The 8,085-nt window shown below is 34.9% G+C and overlaps 1 long non-coding RNA gene across 1 annotated transcript; it reads left to right on the forward strand.

Annotated features, from left to right (window-relative positions):
• Nucleotides 1-6,068: 6,068 nt before the first annotated feature.
• On the forward strand, nucleotides 6,069-7,864 carry LOC121206728 (uncharacterized). The gene is made up of 2 exons (XR_005901900.1): nucleotides 6,069-6,129; nucleotides 7,519-7,864. It is a non-coding gene; the product is annotated as an uncharacterized lncRNA (long non-coding RNA).
• The last annotated feature ends 221 nt before the right edge of the window (nucleotides 7,865-8,085 follow it).

Below are 8,085 nucleotides of genomic sequence, written 5' to 3' on the forward strand. Positions count from 1 at the left end.
AATGGCCTTACTACATAACCAAAAATCCAATATGAAATTTGAGTAAATAAAGTCAAAAGTAGAACATCAGTAATTGTGTGACCACCTTCGAGTCTCTCGCGGCTCCAAATCGTCTAACGCTGAGGATTACTTGTACAGTTAAAAGCAATGGTGAGTTTGCAAAAACTCAATGTGTAATCCCCTATCAGTCAAACAGTAAACAATGCATGCTGTAACAGTCTGGGCCTGGTCCCTATTTAGTATCAGTACAGTCTGGGCCTTAGCCTTATATAGTTACAGTATGGGCCTAAGCCCAATTTAATATTAGTACAGTGCAGTCATGTAACCCACCCCAATCCAACCAACACACCAACCGTACCAACCAACACACCATGTGGGGATTAAATTGACCCACCCAGCTAACACACTAATATCACAGCGAAGCTGCTAACTATAACGCAGCAATGCTGCTAAAAAAAAGTAAACGTGGCAAAGCCACCGAGCAGCAATTATGGCAAAGTCACTAATACAGTGCTTCCATCAAATTCGGAACCCAACCCCATGTAGTATGTCGTTTCATAAATATTACATGTATGCAATATGCCATACTCAAACCAGTCATATAGATATCATACAGACATCATTTAAGCTACCACTAGGGGTATAATAGTCATTCCTTCAATTAGGGGTAAAACAGTAATTTTACCCTTCAGAGGTGTCTCGGTTATTTAACTAATTTCAGGGTATCAGTGCAGATAACAACCCTTCAAAGGTCTACATTCGTCTCGAACGACTCAGATAGCCCATATGCCCAAAACAGTGTAAATAGGCCCAAGTGGGCCCACAAGCTCGTGTGGCCCATTTAGCCCAAATTCAGTCGCAACTATACGATCACCATAGCCCACACCATTAATTGTCACTTACCATAATTTTTATCTGTGGGAGGCCCACGAGCCTATTGAGCCCATTGTCCCATCTCAACCCAACGAGGCCCATAACGGCCCAAGCCTAAGAGAATGCTCGTGGCAGCCTCTACAGTGTGTTACCCTTGATTTGTGAGCTTTGTTTACCACACGGGTGTTCGTACGCTCATGAGGCCTCAAATGCCAGAGTTTCAGCTTTTCGACTTTTTGGCTTTTGCCGATTCGCTATAACATAGTGGTGTGAATACACATCTTTATCCAACGTATTGATAGTAGCAAAATTTGGTGTACTATTACACACCTTTTGCAGAGGAGAACATCAATCACCACACGCCCAATGTAATTCCAAAATAATGATCCAATGTTAGTCCCCAGTCACTTGGGTTAACCACCCTCTTATGAACTCTTAATCCCCTTACAATACATACCGCTTAACTTGATAAAACAAGTAGGGTTCAATCAACCTTTAACCAATGATCACTTACTTATTGGCAATGATCTGCATTAAAGTCTAATTTGTTAAATAACCTTAAATGTAATCCACTTAAACCAAGTGCACTTTTTACCGAAACATTGTTTAAAAGAGGAGGATAACAGCATTCGACCATCCCCAGCACAACCTACAATCGAGGCACGCGATGCCACGAACGCACTCCTGATAATAATCGATAAAGAGAAGGTATTAGAGAGGGAGAATACTATAACACGAAAAAAAGAAAGAGGAACAGCAGAACCGTGAACCCATACATTGGTGATAGCAATAGCAAGGCTCAACTAATGCTAAGAATTTGGCAATCCAAAAGGAAACTAAATTACCTTGATCAAAGCAGGGAGAGATTCGACTTAGAAAGGGGATATTCGGCTACCACAGAGAAAAACCTGAATGAGTAGAGAGGGAAAGGAGGCAAGTGGTATTCTGCCAAGGCTCCTAGAAGGGAAACGCAGTTGAGAGTAAGAAGGAAAGTGGAGAAGGATCAGAAAGATATTCGACCAAGCAAAATGAATGAGGGAGGGGGAAGGTGGAGATGTTTGGCCAATATTAAGTTGCAAAAGAAAGGCTTGACGGTCTCAAGAGAAATGAGAGAGAGAAAGAGAAAACCCCGAATGGTCAGAGACGTACCAAAAATACAGAGAGGAAACAACAAAACTCAAGAAAAAGGTTATCAAAAAATAATAAAAGTGCAAAGCCCTCTTGTTCCTATACCTATTCGGCACCACCAAAAGAAAGGAGAAATTTCCCAAAGTGCCAAATACATAACTCTAAAGAGACTCAAATTCGACCAACACCTTCCCCTTAGCTCTGGTCGATGATTTTCTCCCCCTTATCTCTCCACCTTTTCCTCCTCCAAATGCCCACCAACCTTCATCGAAATACTTTGACAAAGTCTCCAACCACCTCTATAGAGTTTGCATCCAACACTACCTCTCACGCCACAGAGACATAAAATAAAATCCCCTTTGTCTATTACTTGGGATTCGAACCCTTGCCCTCTCAGATGCTCCACACGCTACTTGCCACTACGCCACGAAGCTTTTTGTGACACAAAACAACCACAACCATTTATAAAGCCCATGGGTCAATACCCAGATTCTTTTAAGAGCAAAATCAAAAATTCTGCAAAAGCCGAAGCTTGACCCCAAGACTTCCTAGATATCCCTAAACACACCCAATTAACTTAACCACTGCACCAAACATGCAATTTGTGTCAAGCCATGCAAAATTACAGACCCTATATTTTTGGGGCGTTATAAGAAACCTCCTTAAAGGTTTAGTTACACATGCTGAAAGTGAATAAAACAAACATAGTAATGGAAAACGAGACATCTATGAAAGCAAAGTTAAAAATATATATAAAAGTTGAGATTTTTATGCAAGAAAACTTAAATTGCATGAAACCAAAAGCATTTAACCAAAAAATCTAAAGCAAGAAACATAAAAGGAACACGCTTTAACAGATTTAAAGTAAAATAAACTAAAATACATTAAACTAAAGCTTAAAGAGTATTCAACCCAAGGTACAGGGATTGAAAATGTAAATAAACTTTAGCTACAGTGTTAACTAACTTAACTAACATCAAGAACAACTAGAACAAGAAGTAAACTACAGAAAAATAATTCTAATCTAAGGTAGAAGAAGAGAAAAATAAAACTCTAGAAAAGTGCAGAGAAAGCTAAAGAAACCTAAGCTAATATGTGTGTCTCTCCTCCTTAGCAAGTTTTGGTTGTTTTGAAGTGTTTGCTGATGACCTTTTTATGCCAAAATTTCCCCTAAACGGGACTTATGTGATTGGTAGGTCGGGTAGACAAAGGTTTCCATTTTTGTCCATGTTTTTTCCCCTAACAAAGGCGATATTGCGATACCAAACAAAAGATATTGCGATATATTGGGCAATATTGAAAGTTTAGGTCTTCCTTAGAAGGTAGATATCACGATACCCAAAGAGGATATCATGATACCACTAAAGGGTTTCCTTAATATTCTATATTGTTGGAGGTATCACGATTCCAGAGATTGGATATCATGATACCCATGCTTTAGATGTCATTCTCACTCGTTTTTGACCTTGTAACAGCTCGTTTTTTAGTGGTGTCAAAAATAATGGTTTCGGGCCACCAAATCTGACGAGAAAGTTTGTAAAAATTATAATTTAATATTTACGAGTCAAATATGGTTTTTAAAAAAAGTTTTTGATTTGATAAATTATGATTTATAAGCGATTTATTAAGTTCAAGAGGTATGACCCTAAAGTCAAGTGATTTTAGAAAATGAGGTATAGAGACCTTAATTCTATAAACTGAGCTGTAAATAGTTTTATAAATATTTACAGAGTTTCATTAAGGTGGTATTAAAGTTTCATTGAAAAAATTGTAAAAGATGTAAAATTTAATTACTATTTGATTTGGGTGATTAAATGGTTAACTAAATAAAGGAAAAGGGAGTTAAACGGTAATTATACCATTCAAGGTCTTAGTGGACAATAATGGACATGAATTTGATGTTATATTTAATTATTAACTAAGGTTAATATAGTAATTTGATAATTATATTAAATTAAAATAAAACAAAAGGTTAATTGGTTATCATCTTTTTAGTTTTCTTCTTCATCAACTGAACCTCCATGGATATTTGAGCTAAAGTTTTTGCCAATGGACAAATTGCTTGAATGGTAAGTGATTTTGGCCCTATTTTTAATATTTTTTATGTTTCTGGGATCATTGCAACCAGGTCCAGCTAGCCCGTACCTTCGATTTTGAAGCTGTTAGAGATTTTGAACATTTTCATTGATGAACCTTGTGATTTTAGATGTTAAATGATGAATTTGAGATATTAGTTGTTATTTAAAAGTATTTTATTAAGTGATTTTTGATGAATTTTTTGATTAGGGACTAAATTGTTAAAATATTAAAATTACAAGGATTTAATGTGAAATTATTACATGAATCGACTATTTTCGATACCATGAACATTTAGCTAAGCTCAATTTTGGGTAAAAATGGTTAATTTGCATGTCTTGGGCTTAGAGACTGAATTGAACAAAAGTAAAACTTTAGGGGCAGTTATTTAAAATTTTAGAAATGAATAAATTGCATAAAATGAATTATTTTACTGTCTAAATTATCATATTGAATGAAATTATTAATTTAGATCAAGATCGGGTGAAAAATCAAGGAAAAATGAAAATTACCAAAATGCCCCTAAACTTTGGTATTTCTACAATTTAGCCAGGTAAGTTTGTATGAACTATATTCTGTATAATTTTGATTAAATTGAAAGTTAATTTGTGATAATATTTTGATTAAATCAATATATATGTTACTTTGCAATTTACCATGTTATGAAATGACGTAAATCCAACAACGTACGATGATTACCGAGCCACGTTTGAACCTTAAGAATTTGTAGGATACAAATGACATCTCATTAGGGTTTACATGATTCGGGTGCTAGTCCTGAATGTTCTACCAATGGCTAAAGTCCAGCATGTGTTGCGTGTAATGACCCAAATCCCCAAATCCCTGATAAAAGTTTTTCTGTGTGTTTGTGATGTGAAAGTACCTTTGGCTTAGTGGTTGTGTGCTTTGGAAGCGTCTGGCAAGTCATGGGTTCAAGCCTTGGCTTCCACAAAAACTTTTCTTTTTAAGGATAAAACCCCTATCTTTGGACAGTAGGGTTATAAGTTTATTTTGGTAAAAACATGACAGAATGGGCCTTGTAACAACCCGATTTTGGGCCTAGTCGGAACAGTGGTTTCGGGACCACTATTCCGAGGCCAGAGAAAATTATTTTAGTATTATTTTATGTGTTATAATATGATTTTATAAGTGCATGTTAATTTTGGTATATTAATTTTAGTGATTTCTAGTCCAATTTCGAAAAAGGACTAAATCGCGTAAAAAGTAAAAGTTGTGTTTTAATACCTAAAGGTGTTAAATTGCCTTGTATCTTAAATTGGGGGTCTTTAAAGTGAAATTAGGTCATTGAAAGTGTGATGGCCGGCCATGGGAGACAAATAGTTGAAAAGTCAAAATTAGACAAAATAGTTTTATTATTAACAAATAAAAAAAAAGAAAAAGAAAAAGCTATCATTTTTCTCTCCCCCTTCACCGAAATATGCAGCAAAGAAAGGGTTTTGAAGCTGGAAAATTTCAGCAACATATTTCCCTTGCTTGTAAGTGATTTTAATGTCTTTGCTTGATGATTTTTGAATTTTTGGAACCCCTAAAGCATAAGCTTTCATAAGAGGGGATCATTTTGCAAAATGATGAAGAGTCTAGGGTTTTACCATGAGAGTAAATGTGTTGTTTGCTGTGTTTTTATGGAATATTATGAGTCCTAGTTGTCTAATAAACAACTTTTGTGAAAGAAATTGCATGAAAATACCTTAAAAAGGGCTAAATTGCTAAGTTGTAAAATGAGTTGTAAATGTGTAAAATAGTTGAAATTATGAGTTGCTATAGTTATGAAAATGGTTCATCTAGACTCAAGGAGTAAAGAAATGTGATAAAAATTAATTTACGAGCATTGGGGAAAAAGTACAAATATGCAAAAGTTTAGGGGTCAAAATGAAAATTTGTAAAAATATGATTTTTAGACCCATATGAATATTGTGACTGATTGGTAGGCTAAATGTGGTGTTATAGATGATGAAAATTGAGACTTGGACCTAGAACGGAAAGAAATCGATTTATGGACGAGTATGTCCTTTTCACCTTTGTGGTATTGAGGTAAGTTCGTATGTAAACAATACCATGCTATACATGTATTTAAATGTTATCATTACATGAATTGTACAGATATTAAGGTGTATGTGATTAATAGAAATATGATAAGACAAAGCCTTAATAGACGAGGAAAAATCCCGTTTGAACCTTAGGAATAGAATAGGATACGAGTGACATGTCACTAGGAATTATGAGTCTAGATGACTAGCTCGAGAGTGAGCACTGAAATGTCATGAGATATGAGGTAGCTTTAGCTACAATTGAGGCACTTATGTGCAAAGGCTTTTCCGAGTATCCAATTAGTATTCCAAGTGTTCAACGGGCAATCCAAGGAAAGAGTTGATGATGGTCCCAATGAGGTAAGTCATTGGTGAGTATGCACTCGAGTTATGTTACGAGTTGTGCAAGTATGTATACTAATCCTATGAGAATGCCTTGATATGTGATGATCTATGATGCATAATATGTGTTCTTACCATGATGGATAAAATGGTGTTGTATTAATATTATGAACGATGACCATGAATGAGTAACTTAGCCTTGACAGATTTGAGTTATTGCAGTAGTGTAACTTTGAAAATACACTAAAAATAGTGAAAAATGAGTTAGAGGCAGAATAAAATATGGGATTAAAGCTTAATGAGTCTATTTTCACATGAAAGAAATAGAGGAAGAAAAAGAATTCTATATTGTGTGATATTTAAATTCTTGTGAAACAGGGTCTGAATGAATTTGAGATCCCCTGTTTTGATTTTATAAATTCACCGTAAATTGTACAAAAATTATTAAGAGTCATACCTTACCTGCATAGATTCCTTATTGAGTATATTTTTAAGGGAAACAAACAGCATGGTCATTGGAATTCTGTACATGGAGAAATTTGATTCGTAGTGTACAGGGGTCAGAGTAGTCATACCCTGAAACAGGGGAAAATTTAACTAATAAAATTTACTAAATAGATTTACCAAAAATTCTAGAAAAAAATTAGTAAGTAGAAATATGAGTCTAGTTTCAAGAGAAATAGACGAGAACATTATTCAAATCCTGTACTATGAGATAATTGAACTTTAGTGCAGAAGGGTTGAAATTGTCAGATAGTGAATCAGGAGCAAACTTGAGGAATAAAATGTACTAATTGGCTAAGTCAAAAATTCTGGAAATTTTATGAAAGAAAGATAAATGAGTCTAGTTTCAGGTAAAATTAACGGAACTTAATTTTGAGTTTCGTAGCTCCAGATATAAATAATTTAGTGACTGTTGAGCAGGAAGACAACTTGTAGTGAACTTGAGAATATGTTGTAAACATTGATAAAACAAGTTAATGAGTTGCTTATTGTTTTCATATGAACTTACTAAGCGAAAGCTTACCCCCTTCTTTCCCATGTTTTCTAGAGTTTCCAGGTTAGCTCGGGTTGGAGGCCGTCAGAGATATTATCACCCTATCGAGTTAACGTTATCTGAGTAAGTAAACTCAAGTGATTCGAGTCTATGGCATGTATAGGGTTTTAATGTGAGTATGTAATATTATGATTTAGCCAAAGGCATTGGCTTGTTATTAAGGTAGTATTAGTCATGTAAATTGGCCTATGTCGGCTAATGACATTATGGGCCTATATGATTATTCTTATGCATGTATGTTATTATCTCTTGTAATGTAGCTTACAACATGTATGCCTGGAGATTGAATTGAGATTCATTGATGAGCTAGTAACTAATGCAGGATTAAGTGATTGGTAAATAGTTAATAATGCTTCATGAATGGTTTGTGATGTAATGATAGTTATGTCTAGTATGTGGTAATGATATGGGCAAATTCTATAATATTTATTGCATAAGAAAATAACTTGAGCATAACATGTTTGTAGATGTTTAAGAGCTCATTTATGCCACGTTGTTTGTTATTGGATAAGTATAAATCTATGCATGTGGTGTGAGAGTGACAAAAGGCTTGATAATTAG

Source organism: Gossypium hirsutum, chromosome A09 (assembly GCF_007990345.1).
Source record: "Gossypium hirsutum isolate 1008001.06 chromosome A09, Gossypium_hirsutum_v2.1, whole genome shotgun sequence".
NCBI classification, from domain to species: Eukaryota; Viridiplantae; Streptophyta; class Magnoliopsida; order Malvales; family Malvaceae; genus Gossypium; species Gossypium hirsutum.